The 19,673-nt window shown below is 43.7% G+C and overlaps 1 protein-coding gene across 2 annotated transcripts in view; it reads right to left on the bottom strand.

Annotated features, from left to right (window-relative positions):
- Positions 1–19,673, bottom strand: part of TSPAN18 (tetraspanin 18) — a 123,182-nt gene that overhangs the window by 58,488 nt on the left and 45,021 nt on the right. For both annotated transcript variants that reach the window (XM_057408734.1, XM_057408733.1), the window contains exon 2: positions 1,780–1,910. The gene's annotated coding sequence lies outside the window, so the exon portion shown is untranslated. The remainder of the gene's footprint in view (positions 1–1,779; positions 1,911–19,673) is intronic.

Below are 19,673 nucleotides of genomic sequence, written 5' to 3' on the forward strand. Positions count from 1 at the left end.
AGGCTGGAAAAGGATTCCAACTGATTAAAAACAATGGGCAAATTAGCACTGGACTCACTGAACACATCAACCATTCACACACATCACATTTGCAACTCTATCTTCAGCGTGTAGGAACTTCTGGTCCTACAAACACAGGATTTAAATAGGCTTGATTCATTTATCTTGAAAATGAAAGACAGTGGCTAAGTTTATATTTAAGGTTTCTATTTGAGGGAATGCACAGGAAAAGTTAGAGCCATGGATTTACTGGGAGGGAGGAAGAACAGGACTGGATCCTCCTTTCGTGCCTGTGGACACAGCCCATGTGGAAGCCTGGCACCTACACAGGTTTTCAGCAGCCCTGGCTCTGCTTTGCATTGCAACCTAGTTCAAACGTCCAACTGCAATTATACTGCAGTTGCTTTCTGTATCAGGGTATGGTTTTAATTCACTTTGGAAGAGGATAAATCCAAGTGTCCACACGAAGAGTTCCTACAGATCAGCTGCTGCTCCAGGTCTAAACAGGCCAAAACTCCATCCATGTGCTTTAGAAACCCAGTAACAGTTCTTATTACTAAAGCTTTTCTGAATTTGAGGGGCAAAATGGGTGAAGAAGGAAGCTCCACTTTGTGTTAAGTGGAGACAGACTAATAAGACCGGTTATGGTTTTTCAACTCCAATTTATCTGACCTTATTTGAGAGTAAACACCAGCAGACACCTCAGCATCACAGGCAGCAAACAGCTATTTCATACAGCTCCTACCAAATTGTCCGAGAGATGAACCAAAAATGAGTCCAGAGAATGCACCAGAAACTGAGAAGTAAATTGCCTCTGAGAGTCTCCAGCACAACCAGCATTTCACTTCAGTTTCCAATCATACCATCTTTCTCACAGGCATTCAAATACATTAGGCTGTGCCTTATCAGATCCTCCATTATGACTGTAGAAAAGTCTGTGAACTCTCTAGTTCAGAGACGTTTATGGGGCTGTAATAAGCACTGACAGATAAGCCACACTCATGCACACAAGCTTGCAACTGGTTTAACACAATAAAGCCCTCAGCTTTCATAAATACAGCATAGGAAACAGAATCCTCCCATCGCCTACTACTAATTGCATCGGCAGTGGTCAGGGGTTGAAAGAGAAGTAAGCAGGTTAATTCTGTTAGACTGTGCAATAGTATCCCAAGGGGACAAGGGAAAATCCCATCATTTAGAACAGGACTGGTAGACGCTGCTGGGAATGATGTTACATACTAGTAGGGGATTAAGGGTTTGGACTAAAGGGTTTTGTCTTCTCTAGGTCTGGTTTCCACCAGTCATAGTGATTAGAACTGTTTGTTTGCTTGGGGCCCTTTTCAGTTTTGGGTGACCTGAAACATCTCGCCTAGTTGAAAACTAAATGATCAGATTAATTTCTCACTTAACCCCTTCCCCTCAACATATGTTCCTTTATCCCTTAAAAAGCTCTCTGTTTAAATTTAGGTGATTTTCAATATAAAATTGCTTTAGAACAAGAGGTCCAAATATTGTTTTATTAATAGATCATATGCAACATTTTGCTTTTTTCAGCATATTCCTCCAGCACTTTCAGCCTATATTTATCTCAACCATATGAGCAATCTGTACATTTTTGCTGAAATATATTCCCTGTGCTGTAAATACAATGCAGTTTCACCCTAACAGATATAGCAGGCAGAGGTGACAAAGCCCCTCTTGAGCCAAATGGATGGAAGAAATTCCTCTGCTCAGTCCATTGCAGCCTGCCCTGAGCATTAGGAGCACCATCTGCCTTACCTGCGTGCTGCTTTGAAGGGGCAGAACTTCAGAGAAACACTTGTTCTCCTCAAGAAGTCAGGTCGTAATACACATGCATCAGGCAGGATCCTTGCTCCAGGTCCTTAGTGCCGTGATCCAGCCTGGTCAACCTGTCAGAAATAGCCATGAGAAATACATGAGACACATGGCTCCATACTGGGCTTGAGTAGAAGACTGTGACCTTGCTTTACAAATTTCTTGCTTAGGTAAAGATGGCAGAAAAGGACTCTTCATCAGGGACTGTAGTGATAGAACAAAGGGTTGTGGGTTCAAACTTAAGCAGGGGAAGTTCAGGTTAGATATAAGGAATAATGCACAGGGTGTCCAGAGAAGCTGTGGCTGCCCTATCCCTGGCAGTGTTCAAGGCCAGGTTGGACACAGGGGCTTGGAGCAAGCTGCTCTAGTGGAAGGTGTCCCTGCCCATGGCAGGGGTTGGAACTGGATGAGCTTTAAGGTCCCTTCCAATCCAAACCAATCTGGGATTCTGACAGGACAGGACCAACAGGAAGAGATGCAGCAAGCCCCCTGAAGGCAAGTGCCAGAACAGAGGATGGAGTAGTGCATGTGTGAAAAAGCAAAGGTAGTTGAATGTTTAACACACACACACACACACACAAACTCCCATATTATATGAAACAAATACGCACACACATGTTCACTTGCTGGATAGACGTTAGAGTACAACTGTACCCTGAATGGCGGGAGCCAGAAAAGACTGAGGATGAAAAAGAGGGCAAAGTGATGGAGCTGAGAGGCAGGCAAGGGTGGGATGAAGATGCCAACAAAGCCAGGAGGAGAAGAGTTCAGTGGGAGATGCTCAGGTGGCAAAAGCATTAAGCAAGCAAAAGAAGGTAAGTAGGAGCCTACAGAGAGGCAGGAATGGCCAGTGGGAACACAGGAGGGATCATGCCAGATCTTGTCTGTTTTCTCCTTGCAGAAGTCAGGCAGAGCCAGGGCACAGAGGTGGAGCCAGCACTTAGAGCAATCACCCCATAACGGCTTCTCTCTGGAAAACAGCACCGAGCCTGGATCTCGTTCTCCCTGACAGCTCCAATTCAGATATGAGGCTGGCGCCATGCAAATCCATGTCAGGGTATTACTTCTCTCCTCCCCAGTCTACCTCGCTGCTTTGCTTTCTTTTGGAACCAAGCCCCTTCGCTCTGCCCAGCCTCTCTAGCAACCCAAAGCCAATGCCATGTGTCCACATACAGGGTGAGGGAGCATCAGTGCCCCTACACACAAGACAACACTTAGAAACTCCTTTAGGGTCAAAAAGAAAAGCTAGGAAAGAAGGTCCTTTCACAGCATCTCCTTCCATCAGCCCTGAAAGACACTGAGACAGGGCTGCAGCTGGACATGCCCAGCTCCCATTCTCTGTCATGCTCGCTGGAGGATAAAGCCATACTGAGCTGGACGAACATTCCTTTGTCCATCCACTAGATGAAAAAGCAACTAACGATAATCCATCTGGGAAGTGCTAATGTCACACCAGACCACATGAAAGGAAATTCCTGCCATGCATGTGGGTATCAGCCCTCTGTCAGCAGCCCTCTGATCCTCTCTGCAAGGTACTATATCACACTGCCCCAGGACAAGCAGCAGGTCATGGGAGGGAATTCTCCCCCGCTATTACTCTCACATGAGACCCCAACCTGCAGTCCTGCATCCAGCTCTGGGGCAACAGCACAAGAAGGACATGGAGCGGTTGGAGTGAGTCCAGAGGAGGTCACAGAGATGCTGCAAGGGCTGGAGCAGCTCTGCTCTGGAGCCAGGCTGAGAGAGCTGGGCTGGGGCAGCCTGGACAAGAGAAGGCTCCTGAAGGGGAGACCTTAGAGCAGCTCCAGTGCCTAAAGGGGCTGCAGGAAACCTGGAGAGGGGCTTTGGACAAGGGCCTGTAGGGCAGGCCAAGGGGAATGGCTTTAACCTGCCCGAGGGGAGTCTGAGATGAGCTCTTAGACAGAAGCTCTTCCCTGTGAGGGTGCTGAGGCACTGGCACAGGGTGCCCAGAGAAGCTGTGGCTGCCCCATCCGTGGCAGTGTTCAAGGCCAGGTTGGACACAGGGGCTTGGAGCAAGCTGCTCTAGTGGAAGGTGTCCCTGCGGGTGGCAGGGGTTGGAACTGCTCTTTGAGGTCCCTTTAACCCAAACCATTCTATGATTCTGTGACAAGGGAGAGGCTCCGTGGGACACAGGAGCACAGCACAACACATCCAGCCACAGACCCCCTGCTGAAAAGAGCTCTGCAGCCTTATATGCACCAGAGGAGGAACATGGTGTAGTGAGCAGAACAGGGCCCCACCAAACAGGCACTCAGACAGATGTTCTCCTTGCCCCTGTCTCTAGAGGGCTCACATGCTTTCAGCTGAGCTTCATCCTTCTGTGGGTCTTTGTTTAAAGCCTCTTCCTTGCTCTGCTCAGTCTGGCATTTCAAATACATGCATTCTTGTTAAAGAAGAAGGGGACGTATTCAAGAGGAGCAAGTGCTTGCATGTAGAAAATGTATACATCCATGTACTGCTGCACAGGACAAAGTGCTGCCTAATAGAAATCCATCTTATCGAACATGGTCCTGCTTGTTTTAGACATGTGGTATTGGATAGGAACTCCTAGCCTCTGGAAACAATGAGGAAAAACAAGACTAATTTATTCAGGTTTGTAAAGTGCTCTGAAACCAGAAGATGGAAAGTGTCATTGACAGTCATCAAAAATTTGATCAATGGCATCTTTAATACCAATTTTCCCTTTCCATTATGGAAGAACTATGATGCCCATACAGGCAAACCCCATTCATTCCCTATTACTCTTCCAGCTGATGCACCATTGTCAACAGAAGCAGAGAGCTCTGACATATTTAGGGTCACTAACACTGTATTTAGCCTTCTGTGCGTACTTGCTCATATGAGAGATTTCAATCAGCTCTATTCAAAGAACATTAAACAACAGAAGACATCTCAGGTCACCTAAAACCTCCCCTCCCGTGGAGGATCATGACTCTCCCTTCCCCTCACTTAGTTTGTATCTAATCCAATTGAGAATGTCTCAAGCAGCGGAATTATTCTCTTTCTTAGAATCTAAGTCTGACAGAGAGCTGTCTTCAGGACTTGTTGCCTCCATAAACAGTCTGATTATGGGTTTTAACCACGATTCCTTTGTACCCCACTAGAGCAAAAGCAGGAGCATGTGTGAAATGTGAATAAGGACATTAAAACCCATGCTTATGCAGAGTGATTGAGGGACAGCAGCATCACAGGATCCAATACTCCTTTAGCCCCATAGGTGCATTATCAATAGAGCCAGGGGACTATGGGTCATCTGGGCTCAATACATTCTTAATATGAAAACAAAACCAAACAGAAGCTTAACAAGGAATTTCTCCTGGTTAGTTGCCCTGCTCTTACAGTCTCTCTGATCACTGCTGGATGCTATCAAATGCAAGAGCTTGGCTTAGACAAGATCTGACCCAACCTCGCAGCTCACGGGTGCCCCTTCCTCAACACTGCAGTGTGATATACCCTTGGGGCTTTACGTCCTGTTGCTCCTGAGGTTGGTTTGACTTAAGGGGTACAAAAGACACTGCTGGAATTAAGCTTTATTATTATTATTATTATAATATTTTAAATGCAGCCCTCATCACAGCTTCCTCCCACTTCTTCAAAGTTTGTTTGCTTTGAGGCCCCAATGGTTTTATAGCTTACAAATTCCTTCTTTTTGTTGCCTTCTATACTTCTACAATCATACACATGTTTGTCTAAAGGCACTTAATCAAGCATAAGGAACACGAGTTTGCACTATTCAGAGACACGGAAATCAGGAGGAACACAAAGCATTCCCATTTTACATTTTATACATCACAAGCAACACCAAAACAGATGTAAAACGAGCCAATTCCTCATTACGTTTTCCACTTCCCATAACACAAATCTTTGTGCATTAAACACAACTGAAAGTGAGCTGTGGAGTTGGCATTAGCTTGACAGATGCCGAGATGAGCTGCACCAGAAAGGAATATCTCAGCCCGAAAACAGCGCATGTTAAAAAGGCATCTGCTTATTGTTTGATGCATGTATTTATTTACACAGACAGCTCGCTGACACGCTGAAAGGTTGGGGAGGGTGGTGGAGGCTGGCATTTTTAACTCTCAGCATGCAGTTTGTTACCCTTTGGTCATGTCCCAAGCTTCCATTCTACTGCTGAATGGTGGCAAAAAGGGGAAGCAGGGTCCCCTCTGCTGTGTAGACTTGGCTCCCCTCCCGGAGCTTGCCCTTACAGCACACAAGGCAGCGCTTCCAAGTTCAGCCTCCACACGCATGCTGCCCCCAGGGCTCCCCCTCCAGCTCCTGGGGCCTCTGTGCCTTTGATAGAGACATGAGAAGAGTCCCTCACAAGCCAGTCAAGCACAGCTTCTTGTGTATTAAAAAGAGATCTTCTTTAACAAGAAAGAAGATTAATTAAGTGGGTAAAATCCCACAGGTTGGAACAGCAGCTGAGGAATTATCTTTCTATCAGGTTGGTAATGAGGACTGGAAAAAAAAAAACACCTCACACAGACATTAACAGCTTTATATGGGCTCATTGGCATTCCAGATCAGATGCGAGGCTTGGCTTTCCCAGGAGCAGCAGATGCAGCTCCAGCTACAGACCAGACTCTGGGCAAACTACAGTTTGCCCTGCTGAAAACAGCATTGCCACGATGCCTGACTGTGAAAGGCACAAACCTCTCTCGCGATTAACTTCTTTCCCCACAAAAATGATGCCCAGGGAGATAGTACATCACAGCATCCAATGCCTCAGGTTGATCTGACGCACCTCCAAAACCTGTGTTCAGATATATAAGAGCACAATTGTGTGAGAGATAGATTTAAATCAATATATATTGGGGAATGTGAACAGCCAGCACTTGTATAGGCGCACATCAAATGACATGATCAAGCACTGACCAAATCCACCTCTTTTACCATACTGATTTCCCTACCAGCACTGCTGGCTTCTTAATCTTTAACACCCACAAGCACTATCAAATTCTAACAAAATAATGTAGATAATTTCCCATTCCCTGCAATGGAAAAACATCCTGGTTTGGAGTCAATGACAAGCAGGGCAAGCAGAGATGCATTCATGCCAACCACTCCAACAGGGGATCGCTACTGTGAAGGAGCCACAGAGCATCACACTGAACTGCACCGAGTTATGTATAAGAAATGCATTAACTTCCTTGGTTACTAAGGCAAAGGAATTTGCCTCCCCCCTCAAAAAAAAACAAGGGGAAAGAAGGAAAAAAGAAGTAAACTACTGGCCACCTTTCCAAAACTGCACCTACAGATATCTTCCTGCCTCTCTGTTACTGTACGTATCACAGGAGCCCCATGAGGCCCCACAGAACCCAGTTTTTTACCGTGTGCAGCATGGAAGGGTCCCCTGGCCAAAAAGCTTGCTGCCTAAAGAGGCAAAAAAAGCAGAAATAAAAGGAAATACTAATATTTTCCTTGTTACAGATGGGAAGTTGAAATCCAGAGAGATGCTGGTTGTAAAGATCAGACAGGAAGCCAGTGACAGATGTGGGAAGAGAACATCTTCACTCTCAGTCCTGTTCCTTTATTATGTAGATCACTGTTTCTTCCTTTCTTGTTCTGCTGTTCCCCTGAAAGTTGTTCCTTTTACAGCTTGTAAAGTTCACCCTTAAAAGCATAGTCTGCAGCCTAATGGTGTGCTCATAATTTTCAGGGTTTCTGATGTAAATGAGCACGAGGGATTCTCAGCTGGCACCCAAAAAACTGGCCCAAAGAGGCCAATTTCCCCCCTGAGCAAATGTTGGAATGTATTGTTCTGTATAGGTTATTAATATACCTAACCATGGGTCCTTCAGCTGACCGACTCAGAACCACGTTAGTGCATGTACTTCTGAAGTAGATGTTTCGCACTACCTGCATGTTATCAGTCAACACAGATGCTATCCCTGCCAGGTAAGACAATTATTGTCCAATTACATTGAAATTAATGATATTTCTTGCAATGGTTTCACTAATTACCCAGCCTTACAAAAGGCCAAGGATAATGGAGTATTTCCCCACCATCTCTGCCTCTCATTAATCCAGATGCCCTCTGTGTCGTAAACCAATTGGAAAAAGAAACCCATGGCACTTCCTCAGCGATGGGATTAAATTACCTACTCTGAGGAATCAGGCTGCCTAACAGAAGCATTTGCATTATTAATACCTATTTCAAACCATTTTACATCATCTTTTAACAAGCACCACTAATTTCTTCGTTTCTCTTGGGTTTGAAATACCTTTAAGTGCATAAACAACAGTTAGTCTAACTCTTTTTCAAGTTGTTCTTTCTTTTTTGACTCAGAAATAATGCTTTCTGTCAGCTCAAACTGTCAACTTAGGCTTGCTGTTGCTGTTTTCTCTTCTTCCTTTGAATAAAGGGCTGGCTGATCCCAGGGATACTGTGGCACAGCGCTTGGGTTTTCACAGTCAAGCTGTCACTCTATTAGCGTTGACAATCTGGCTGGTTTGTATCATACTCCTCTAAGGCTCTCATCTACCTCTTGTATCTCTTTCCTCTGATTCACCTGAGCAGACACATTGACATCTTTGGGTAGGATGTTCCCAAAATTACAGGAGCATCCAAGGGTGGAAAGAAAACAGATATTCAAGGCAGCACGCACTGTATGTCTGTTACTAGCAATTTAAACATCTGCTGGTGATGGGGTTTGGAAAGGCTTTGATTCCCACCTAGGGAATTTAGTGTTACTTGCTTGCTCCATGAGAGTGCCGTGGGCTTCCTCACGCAGTGTTAGATCCAACTATACTCTCATGCATTACAGAGTTTTATGTATAATACATGTGTGTGTGATTATGGGCCTTATTTCTCAGTGAAAAAGTTAATATAGAAGGGAGCATTTATGGAGTTGTATTCAATTCTCTTTTGGAATGCATCATTAGTTCTGCATAGCTGATATCTTCTGCTTTATCTTCTTCAGATCCTCTTTCTTTAAACAAACTCCAGGTTCCCCACCCCTCCAAAATGCCTCTTAAGACCTGATTGTTTTTCTTGAAAGACACAATAATTTTAAAGGACTTAGCAGTAGTATTTCAAGAGGAAAGGGCACACAAAAACCAATAATCAAATGGCAAAGGCCAAGGAGAAAGCCACAGCCAACTACGGAAAAGGACATGCAATGCTGTTCCATTATCCTCTTGAAATGAAGTGTAAAAGCTTGCAAAATTCCATTCCAGTGCCTGCAACTCCACCTAAATCCTCCTGACCACAGTAACAAAGCTATTACATACCACGTGGCTTGCCATTTTCATCACATCCCAAATATCTAGCACATGGCTCAAAGGTTTCGGCCCTTCAGACTAATGAATCTCGCGATCAGTGCATGAAACCTGACTGTCCAGTGCCAACAGAAAAGGAAGATGATCTTCCAAGATGTGAAGGAAACCACCCTCGCCCTCCATACCCTTCTTTATTTTCCCCACTGAGCAGGTCAGGTCTCCTTGCTCCCATGTTACGTACATCACCCTAACTTCTGTCATCCAGCATCCAACCTGCTGCTGTTCTTTACTCCCTTCTTCATACAATCTGAGGGGGCTCTAGCTGTGCATAGATGCAAATAAACCACATAAAGGTATGATTTTTGCTACTCAACCTCTGAATAAAGGCTACCATAGAAGGGTACAGTACAAACCCAGCTCCTAAATCTGTCAAACTAGAGCAGCTTTAAGGATTATCAGTGAGAAAAAATCATTGGAACTTGCAAGCCAAAGATACCTACCACACATGGAAGTACAGTTTAACTGACCTGGTTGGCAATTCTATTGTCATTGTGCAGTAGGACTGCTCATGGGAGGAAACTGCAGTAAACAAAGAGCTGAGCCCTACAGAAATAGGTACAAGATTTTCAAGTACCAAGAATCAGAATGTAAAGATATAAATCTTAGAGGCCTCAAAAGGGTTTACTCTGTCTGCACAACAGAAAGGCACCTACTCATTGCAGAAAGCCAATAACTGGAAGGGATGAAGAAGTGAAAGTCAGCCAAACAGCAGCAGAAGATAAGGAAGAATTCCAATTTAGCACCAGGCAAAGGGATACATCCATTCTTTCGTTTCTTCTTACATAAAATAGAAGAAGAAAATTGCCATATTTTAAGAACTGTGTTTTTCCTTTTACCTTTTATTCCCTGTATATTCAAATAAATATATAAGTAAAGAGAAATAACCTGTGATCACCAATCCTTCAGGAAAGAACAATTCTAACAGACTTCTTTCTGGAATGCAATGTAGAAACAGTTGAAACTTTTCAATGGTCCAAAAGAAACATGACTACCATTAATTGTATCAGCAATTCCAGCACGTGGTTGAAATACAGAGATGAGGTAATCTTTTCCTTAGCTCAGTTGTACAAGCACCTTCAAGTCATTTTGTACTGTGTGGCATTCAGCAGAATTATTGTACATCAGAAAGGACTGACTAGGCTGAAGGTGACTGCTTCTGGCTGGTGTTTTCTCATAATGGGGTTTCTGAGGACTCATATCAGCTTTCACTACTAGGGCATGTCTGCTGTTCGCAAATACTCTTCATCAGCTGCTTTTCCCCTAATCCATTCCACTGGTTTTCTCTTCTTCCCTCTCATCCAACAGCTTTAAACAACTAGTAACCAAAAGCAGGGTGGCATATGGAAGTTGCAAGTATGGAATTGATCAGGCAGTTTAGTTCAAGGACTATTGTTATTACAGGGCACAGGCAGAGCAAAATACTCTGCGAGTTCTGCAACAGAACCCAGTTCCCAAAGGATTTCCCTGGAAAAATGGGATGCCAACAATATGAAAGACATAGAAAGCAAGCCTTTTGGCTCACTGTCACAGTGCCTCAGCAAAGAAACATCATTTCCTCACTTTCCCAATTCTTAAAATGTATTGAAATCTTTAAAATTATTAAAATTCCACAGTTACTAGAACATTTTCTGTTGTAAAACCAGTATATTGTCAGAGAATACACTTCTGGAGGACTCTGTCAGGGAGGTGGTGAAGGAGTGCTTCTGAGGCTGATGAACACAAGAGGAGGAGGGACCGCCAAGGGAAACAACAATTCCATTAAAGCTGAGGGCAAAACTCCGTGTCTGCAACAGCAGCACAACCAGATCCCAAACAGATGGAGAGGGAGAAGCTCCACTGGGAAGGCCAAAGTTTTCAGCAGCGGTGACCCATTCCCAAACCTTTCAGATGTCACTGAGATAAATGGTGGGACTTCCATTGCTCATTATCCTAAAGGGTTTCCATGCTCATCTTACTGTCACTGTTGCTTCTGGAGCCTGTAATAGGCTGTGGAAGCCAAAATGAAACTTTTCATCAGCCTGAGCAATAGAAAGGCTTCTGACTCTCTGGTTTCTTCATGACAAATGGCACCACAAACCCTCTTTGCCATTGCAGGGGCTATTCCTTCCAACCAAGACTCTCCATTCTGCTTTTCTACAGCAGAGCTGTCTGCAGAGACACATCTTGAAAATGAACATGACCTTAACTTTTGCCTGACATTCCCCCACACTTAATTTCAGCTTCAAAGGTTTTTTTCAGCATGTCAATAAATGGCACAGCAGCACTTCAGCATTTTGCACCAGACTAGAAACAGTGAGATTGAGAGACAGGGAAAAAAGGAAAGACCGATGTTATTTCTAAGAGTTCAACTAAGAGAGGGTGTGAACTAAAATAAGCCTATTTGCTTACAGTCAACCACAGGAGATTTTACCGGCACTTCACTTTTAACTGCACCATTCCACAAGAGTCTGGAGGGTTGATAAGGGGCCTGGAGCACTGCCCATATGAAGACAGGTTGAGAAAGTTGGGACTGTTCAGCCTGGAGAAGAGAAGACTGCGTGGAGACCTCATAGCAGCCTTCCAGTATCTGAAGGGGGCTATAGGGATGCTGAAGAGGGACTCTTCATTAGGGAATGTAGTGACAGGACAAGGGGTAATGGGTTCAAACTTAAACAGGGGAGGTTCAGGTTATATATAAGAAAGAAGCTCTTCACTGTGAGGGTGGTGAGGCACTGGAACAGGCTGCCTAAAGAAGTGATAAATGCTCCATCTCTGGCAGTGTTCAAGGCCAGTTTGGCCAGAGCCTTGGGTGATATGATTTAGCATAAGGTGGCCCTGCCCATGGCAGGGGGGTTGGAACTAGATGATGTTAAGGTCCTTTCCAACCCTAACTATTTTATGATTCTATGATTCTATGACACGGTCTAGTGTGAGATGCCCCTGCCCATGGCAGGGGGTTGGAGCTAGTTGATCCTAAAGTCCTTTCCAACCTAAACCACTCTATGATTCTATGATTGGCAGTCCCTAATTAAGGAGTGCAGTCCCTAATTAGTTAGGGATTGTAATCAGGAAACCATGAGAAAAAAAAACAACCATAAACTATCAACTGCACAAAATGTCTCCACTGCATTGTTTGTTTTGGACTCTTGGGCATGCAAGCACTCAAAAAGGCTCCTGGAACACTTATGGTGTAGCTGCTGAGAGCATTACCTGTTCTGGACAGCTGAATATCATTTTGGATGGAGTTAGGTGCTTAAAGGCCCTCAGAAAGCAGCTTCCAGCTGTGATAAGCTGAAGAGAGCTCCTCCAATGGGAAACCTTTGTTCCCTTTGACTCACCTGGTGAAAGCTGCTGCTTAAACCCCATAATTACTTAGATCAGCTCTAATGTCTGGCTACCAGTTGGCAAGATGCAAGCAGTCTGCAGACAGCTTGAGCTAGGGCCATGAATAAATAATTTCCATCAGTGATAAATGTCTTCTGGCACATGGGAAGTGAGCCCAGAACTGGGAGAAAGGACAAAGCTTTAGGAGGCAGTGAAACCTTGCTCCTTTGCATTGATGGTGCAATCAAATGTTACTCATTGGCTTTAGCCTATGAGAGGTTTCTCAAACAGCTCCAATGGGTTCAGGCAAAGCATCAGACACCTCGTCTGAGGCACAAGTGAGTCAGTCCCGATGCAGCCATTAGAGATGTAGCATGCATACCCCTTACACCTCAGGCTGAGTTTGCCAGACCTTCAGAGATGCCCATTGCTAAAGCCCACCCTATCTGCTATCTGCAACATAAACCAGCTGCATTTAGAAGAAAGGCAAATGAGAAGAACAGCTAAGCTCCAGTCACCAGTTACCATCCCAGGTGAAAGTGGTCAGAACAACGTTACAACACAGATGTCTAGAACCAGAGGTCTCCTTCCCCTTTGGACCTTCATGAGCAAGAAGCATTTGGCTAACCATGAGCCTTTCTGCCCCAGTGCCTCTTTTGGATTGTTGCCACCCTGTCCTGCTCTTACCCAGGGCCTGTAAGGTATCTCCTTGAATCATCCCATCCACACAGCTCACACTCAGCCAGCAGACTCCTGTACAAGTTAACTACTGTCAGCCATTCTATGATTCTACGATCTCTTCACCAAGCTCTCCTCTGCCAAACGAACTTCCAACCAGTCAGACCAGAAAGCCCTTAATCAACAGTTGTAAGATGCAAGAGCATCTCCCTGTGCCCAGATAACGCTCTACAGGGCCTCTCTGCATACAGCTGTTTCCAGAGCACTGCAACCAGAAAATCCAGGCCAGACAAGTAGCTCTTCAAGGCAGACGTTAAACATTCATTTGCAATAAACACCCTCGAGAGCCCCAGGGACCAATGAGAGGTGTAGGGAAATACAGCAAGCAGAATCCAGAAAGGCCAGGCTCAAAATGCACTGTGGTTATGGTTGAACATGAGAAGAGAAAAAATCGAAGTGCTTTCAAAATGGCCCATGTGCTAAGAAACAGAAATGAAATCGTGTATTTCGGACACCTGAGTTCTTCAAGGGCAGTTTTCCCTTATCTCTGGGCAGCAAGAGAGCATACTTCTCACTGTTAGCTTAGAAATGTATAAAAGAATTTCAAACAGGCTCTCTGCATTGCTTTGCAATGCAATCCTAGGACTGAGATGTCTCCATGCTGCAATCTCTTTATCTTCCCTCCCTGGGGCAGGGCAGGCAGTTGGGGAGGACAAAGGAGAAAAGGATCTGTGGGACCACAGAACAAAGACTGAGGCCTAGGAGAGCATCTGGGTATATTCCTCATTTAATGGCTTTGGCTTGTCCAGTTAGAATGGTGGATTTTATGTATCTATAGATCTTTTAGTCTGAGGTACTGAGACTTATAGGTACTTATAGGTACTGAGGTTTTAAACAGAACTGAGGGGTTCTAAGAATATCATATAACAGGAAGAAAGCTTTGAAAATCAGATGGAAGGACACACATAAGGGGCAGGGGGCAACCAACACTGAGGATGGATGTCAGTATATGCAGTTTCCACATGAAATGCTCATAACTGTTAACAATATGTATGTGGAACTTCTTCATATAATTGCTTGAATGATAGGAGAAAAAAAGTAAGTATTATGGAATCATAGAATAGGTAGGGCTGGAAAGGACCCCAAGATCATCCAGTTCCAACTGCCTGCCAAAATCTCACCCTAGACAATGTTGCCCAAAGCTCTGTCCAACCTAGCCCTGAACACTGCCAGCAATGGGGTATTTACCACTTTTTGGATGAATATTTTAATATCATAAAAAGAAGATGGGCAAACACAGTTAAAGCAGTAAAAATGCAGCTGAGTGCAATAGCTGAAGCTTTACAGTAAATTTGTTCATTTATGGTAATGTCCACCGTGTATTAGTATTTCCTCAAATACTCCTGTAACCCTAAGATTATCCTTTTTAAACAAATGTTAGAGAATGGCTGCAGAATAAGGATTTTGTAATTCATTGCAAATATTCGTGCAAGAAGCCAGGTCCTATGAATTACACACATTTAGTCAAGGAGCAGAAATGCTATTATGTGACCTACATGTCAAAAGACAAACTGAATTGTGCAGCTGGAAGCCAAACACTTGAATACCAGTCACTGTCTACTAAAGAGGAATTGCTTGTAAACAATCAGCAAACCAAGAAACAATCTGTGAATAATTGCAAATAACTCATGCAACTGAGATGTCAATAAGCCATTTGTAGACAATTTGTCAATCGAAGGACTTACATAGAAAATCATATTTTAAGATTGCCATAAATAATCATGTGGCTATCACAAGAACATGTAGGATTCGCCATGAAGAAGCGTAAGTAACTATACCAGGGGTTGAAAAGGCCTTTTCTTTCTTGTATTATATTCTGTAACTCATCAGGTGTATTAGGATAATATTTTTAGTTACAATTCTACTGATCCCTGAGGCATAAGCCATTAGTGAGTGATGGAGGCAAGCTGATGGAACTTGACGGGTAAATAGACTCTTTCTAAATACCAAGTTGGAGCAGAATCTGACGTCAATGAGCCTGCACTTGCATGCACTAATGTCGTTATTCAATCTCATTCTTGCAGATGGTCATAGCAGATAATAACTTAATTCTCTTGAGTCACAGAGGAGCAGTGACACCTTCATTTCAATGCAGCACAGCCCTCTTTAATCCTATAAAGCACCTGACTTGCTGCTATTGGAAGAAGACAAACACAAAGCTGGATTTTCCAAGAACCCCTAAGAACTCTCCAAGAGCTACAGGACGGGGATACCATCCAGCTCATGAGGAAAACAGCAGGTTCTGGGACACAAAGAAAGCTGGCCCTGTTCAACTGTGATTAGATCTACTCCAGGAGTAACAGGAAACTTATTTTAGAAGGGTCTTATTCTGCAAGAGAGAATTCACAGAGCCACAGGTCTTGTAAAAGCGTTAGGTTTCCTTGACCTCAGTAATAAAATGGAAGCAGACAACTGCAGAGATTTTGCAACATTTAAGAACAATTTTATGGTTCTACTCCTCTCATCAACTTAGAGTTTAATTTGCTTTATCAGTTCTTCTATCAACATAACAAAGGAGAACAGTGACATCCTTTGTTTCACACAGAAGCCTTTATTGCCTTCCTTTTGACCTGAAATTAGAGCACTGCAGTAGACGGTCCAGGAGGCACTAATCACATTGACTAAAGACCCAAGTTTGCTAAACCAGAGAAGCCAGAGCAGCAGAAGGGGGGAACAACTTCCCTTCCAAACAGTCTGAGGGGTTTATTACTCTTCAATGGGTCCCAAAGAATCACAGAATTAACTAGCCTGGAAAAGACCTTTCAGATCTAGCATGAGTAGGGGGTTGGAACTGGATGATCTTAAGGTCCTTTCCAACCCAAACTGTTCTATGATTCTGCGACCATCAAGTCCACCACAAAATTATGCAATATCTTCATTCATTTGGGGTTCTAACACCCGCCCCTCCTAAAAGGTTTACAGCTTCCTGCTTGGTGCACCTCAGCAGTGCAACATCTCATGTCCACAGCCTTCCATGGCTTACACCCTTGGGGAAATGTTAACATTTTAAATGTTAACCATAAGACTTAACATACTTCCTGTATATTTTACAATACATTCTTGCTGTTTCCTTCAAGTCAGGTACAAGACCGGATGAAGAACCTGCTCTCAGGTGTACATTGATATCTCCCAGAAAGCTGGATGGCAACCAAAGCAGATGGCTACTTCTTGCTAAACACTGCTTTTCCCTGTAATTGTACCCCTTCTGGCCTGCATGAGATTCCCTGACAGTAAATGCTGCAAGGAGGGTAGATTACAACCTGCATTAGCACATCAGTGTGGTATAACGAAGCATTCAAACAAGACTAATGTCTTTGGAATTGAGAAACAGAAGGTAATTGAAAAGGACAGGACAGTGGTCACAAACATACTACGTGTTTAGTGTGGAGTCCGACAGTTTGGAAGTGGCTCTGGCACGGCTGTCTGGTCAAGATTAATCACTTTTCTGCCAGCACTCAGCCATACCTCTGTGATGTCCTCTCCCTGGGTACTTCTCCTGTTTGGGTCACCAGTCAAAGGAAATCCTAGGACAACAAGCACCTCCTTTGGGACTGTATTTAAACAACCAGACAGCTCGTCCTGAAGAAATGCCAGTGTCACAATGACATCCAAGTACATTTTCAACATTTCACAATGTGTTTAAGGAGGAGGGATGCTGTCAGGCTGAAAAGCTCAGCCAGCTGAAGGCCATTGGGAACCAGCCGTTCTTCTTGGGGTGACTGACTTTATCTCTTGGCTTCCTTTCAGGAGAAAGATGCAGTGTAACTGGCTCACATCCCCCAGCTCCAGAGGCCAAGCAGTTTGCCCATATCACCTCAGCGCAATCACAGCTTAGGCAGAGGAACACTCTCCTGATACACTGAGGTTGTCATGAGAGTACCAAGCCAACACATCATATTTTGGGGGCTTGACCGAAAATATATCTTGAATAAAAAGAATTTTAAAAAACCTCCATTTTAAAAAGAAACTGGAAAACCAAGAAAACCAAGCAATTAAAACGTGGTTGCCAAAACATTTTACCATGGTCAATTGAGTCTGTCCTAAAAAGACAACTTGATTTCCTCTCCTCTCACTAACATACCCCTTACCTACCCCAGCTTCACAGCTACATTTTCTCTAACAGATGGTCTAAGCGATTAACATAACTTTGCTAAACTCAGGGAAACTGTTCTCAACATGTATTTATTTAGTTTCAAAGGCTGATGCTTCTATTTTAGACATAAGAAACCATATTTGCATGTTTAAAAGGTTACCTCCCCCAACAATATCAATAGGCCTAATAAAAGATACAACCCACTTTCCCTGACAATATTGCCCAAGGAACTGCCTCTGCTGGATGTGCTTCAGTACAGCTCTTCCATTGTATCTGCTTATATGTCTCTTTGCCGGCCTGTGTTCATATTTCAGCTGGGAAAGGATGAAACACTAAAAGCAACAGCTTTCCCCTTGAAGCATAGGAAGGAATTTGCTTGTTCGAGCATCTGTATTTGCTACCAGTACAGGCAGGATTGTGTCATCCTTTCTTGTGCTCACAAGCAGGAGATCTTGCTTTCAAGCCCTTTGTACGGTGTGTATAAAGCATCGATGGAAGCAGTAGGTGGCAGCTGGTTAACATCCTATAACACCACTACACAACGATTTTGACCAGAAGTTAAAGAGAGCCTCATAATTAATTGAGGCTGCAGGAGGAATGCAGGCAGACCCACTAATTACCTTGGATACTCTGGCTAAGGCGCTTGCTGTTACAACACGTGTTGGGGGATCTGTAGTGCTCATAAGCAGTCATGGTCTCTGGTTTGTGTCTCCACTAAAGATGCATTTCTAAACACCTAACACATCTCACACAGCCAGAACCATCGCTCCATGCTATATTGCAACAGCAATCATTTTCCTTTCCTGTGTGTAACAAAGCCTTGCTCAGACCTGCCATCCGCTCCTGACAGCCAGAAGATTTCCTTGTTATGGCCTGACCAGCAGGAGAAACAAAATGGGAATATTGAGGTCAGCACAAAATAATAGTGGAATTGCCACCTCCACCTCCCTGAGCTGGATATTTACTTGGAAACTATCAGATGAAATCATTCTTGCACTGAGAACCTGATGAGATTCAGCAATGTGAGCACAAGGCAAGTGGGGCAGGCATATAAGAAATAAATACATAAGGCGTTCATATCTCTTTAGAGGCTTGGTAGAAGGAGAAAAAATAGAATGACTTGAAAATCACTTTCATCCATTACTGGCCAAAATGTCTGCTAAGGGTACTTAAGCTTCTGACTTCTGCTTAGCCTTGGTGACCTTTTAATTCCGTAACTGGAGATCTTTCTGGTTAGAAAAAAAGTAAAAGGAGGGACCAAGTTAAAAAGTTTGATTGGCAAATATGCAAGAAGCCTAAAACCTACCAGCCTCATTTCCCCAGATTAATCTGCAGTGCAAATGTGGGGATGCTAATGATTTGTTTCTCACCCCTCTGCACCAACTCCCTCTTGGTCTTGCTAAGACAGAAAAATGAATAATAATAATAATAAATGCATATGCTCCTTTCATTAACAACTCTGAGCTCTCATTTCTGACTTGGTATTAAAACATCAAAACCAAGCTCCCCAATCCCCATCACACCGGGTGATCAATGCTGCTTTACCACTTAGAGAAGACCTAGAGAGGCACCTAATACATTTATTATGTTACAGTCACCAGCACAAATTCCTTTCAAAATGCTACAATCCCCTCCACGTGACACTTATCTCCCCAGTAGGTCCTTTTGCAGTCGGGTTAATAACCCTCATATTATGTAGGTAAAAGAAGATTAACTATGAATATGTTGAATCCAAGTTTATAGCGTGGTACCTCCTCCCTTTGTTTGGTTCTGGGCCCTGCTGGCCTCTAGCTAGGACTTGACAAATAAATCCCATTTAGCATTGCTGGCAAATGCTTCTTGATTGAGCATTTGGAAGTCAAAGAAGGTCTCATTTCCTCACGCTGCAACTCTAGGAGTAACCTAGTCTCACTTTAATATGTCTTCCCACTCCAGCAGAACCAGTAGCAAGCAAGCAAATGCAAGAAAATAGTCCATTTCCCTTAAGAAGTTCAGCTCTCAGAAATGTATTTCCAAGCACTGTGTTTTATCTACTTTGCCTACAGAACAAAATACTGTATTTTCTGAACAAAATGCCGTATTTTCAAACTTCAACAACATTCAGACTCCTCTAAACTCATAAAATCCTCAAGACAAGATGGGAGAATAAGCTCTAAATATGACTTTGTAGTCTCAGTTAAAGGTAGGTGTTTTCTCTCTGCTGTGTTTCCTGCCTGAAAACAGCACCCAACAGATCTAACAGATCTGCTCACTGCCCAGGTCAGGAAAATTTCAGAGCAGCAGCCTTCGCTGTGAACCGAAGTAGAAGGTATCTTCTGTGGAGAAGGACTTGGGAGCATTGGTTGATGAAAAGCTCAACAGTGTGAGCTTGCAGCCTAGAAACCAACCATGTCCTGAT

The sequence above is a fragment of the Pezoporus wallicus genome, unplaced genomic scaffold (genome assembly GCF_028554395.1).
Source record: "Pezoporus wallicus isolate ANWC-B61680 ecotype Strahan unplaced genomic scaffold, APGP_CSIRO_Pwel_v1 contig_6382, whole genome shotgun sequence".
Classification (NCBI taxonomy): Eukaryota; Metazoa; Chordata; class Aves; order Psittaciformes; family Psittacidae; genus Pezoporus; species Pezoporus wallicus.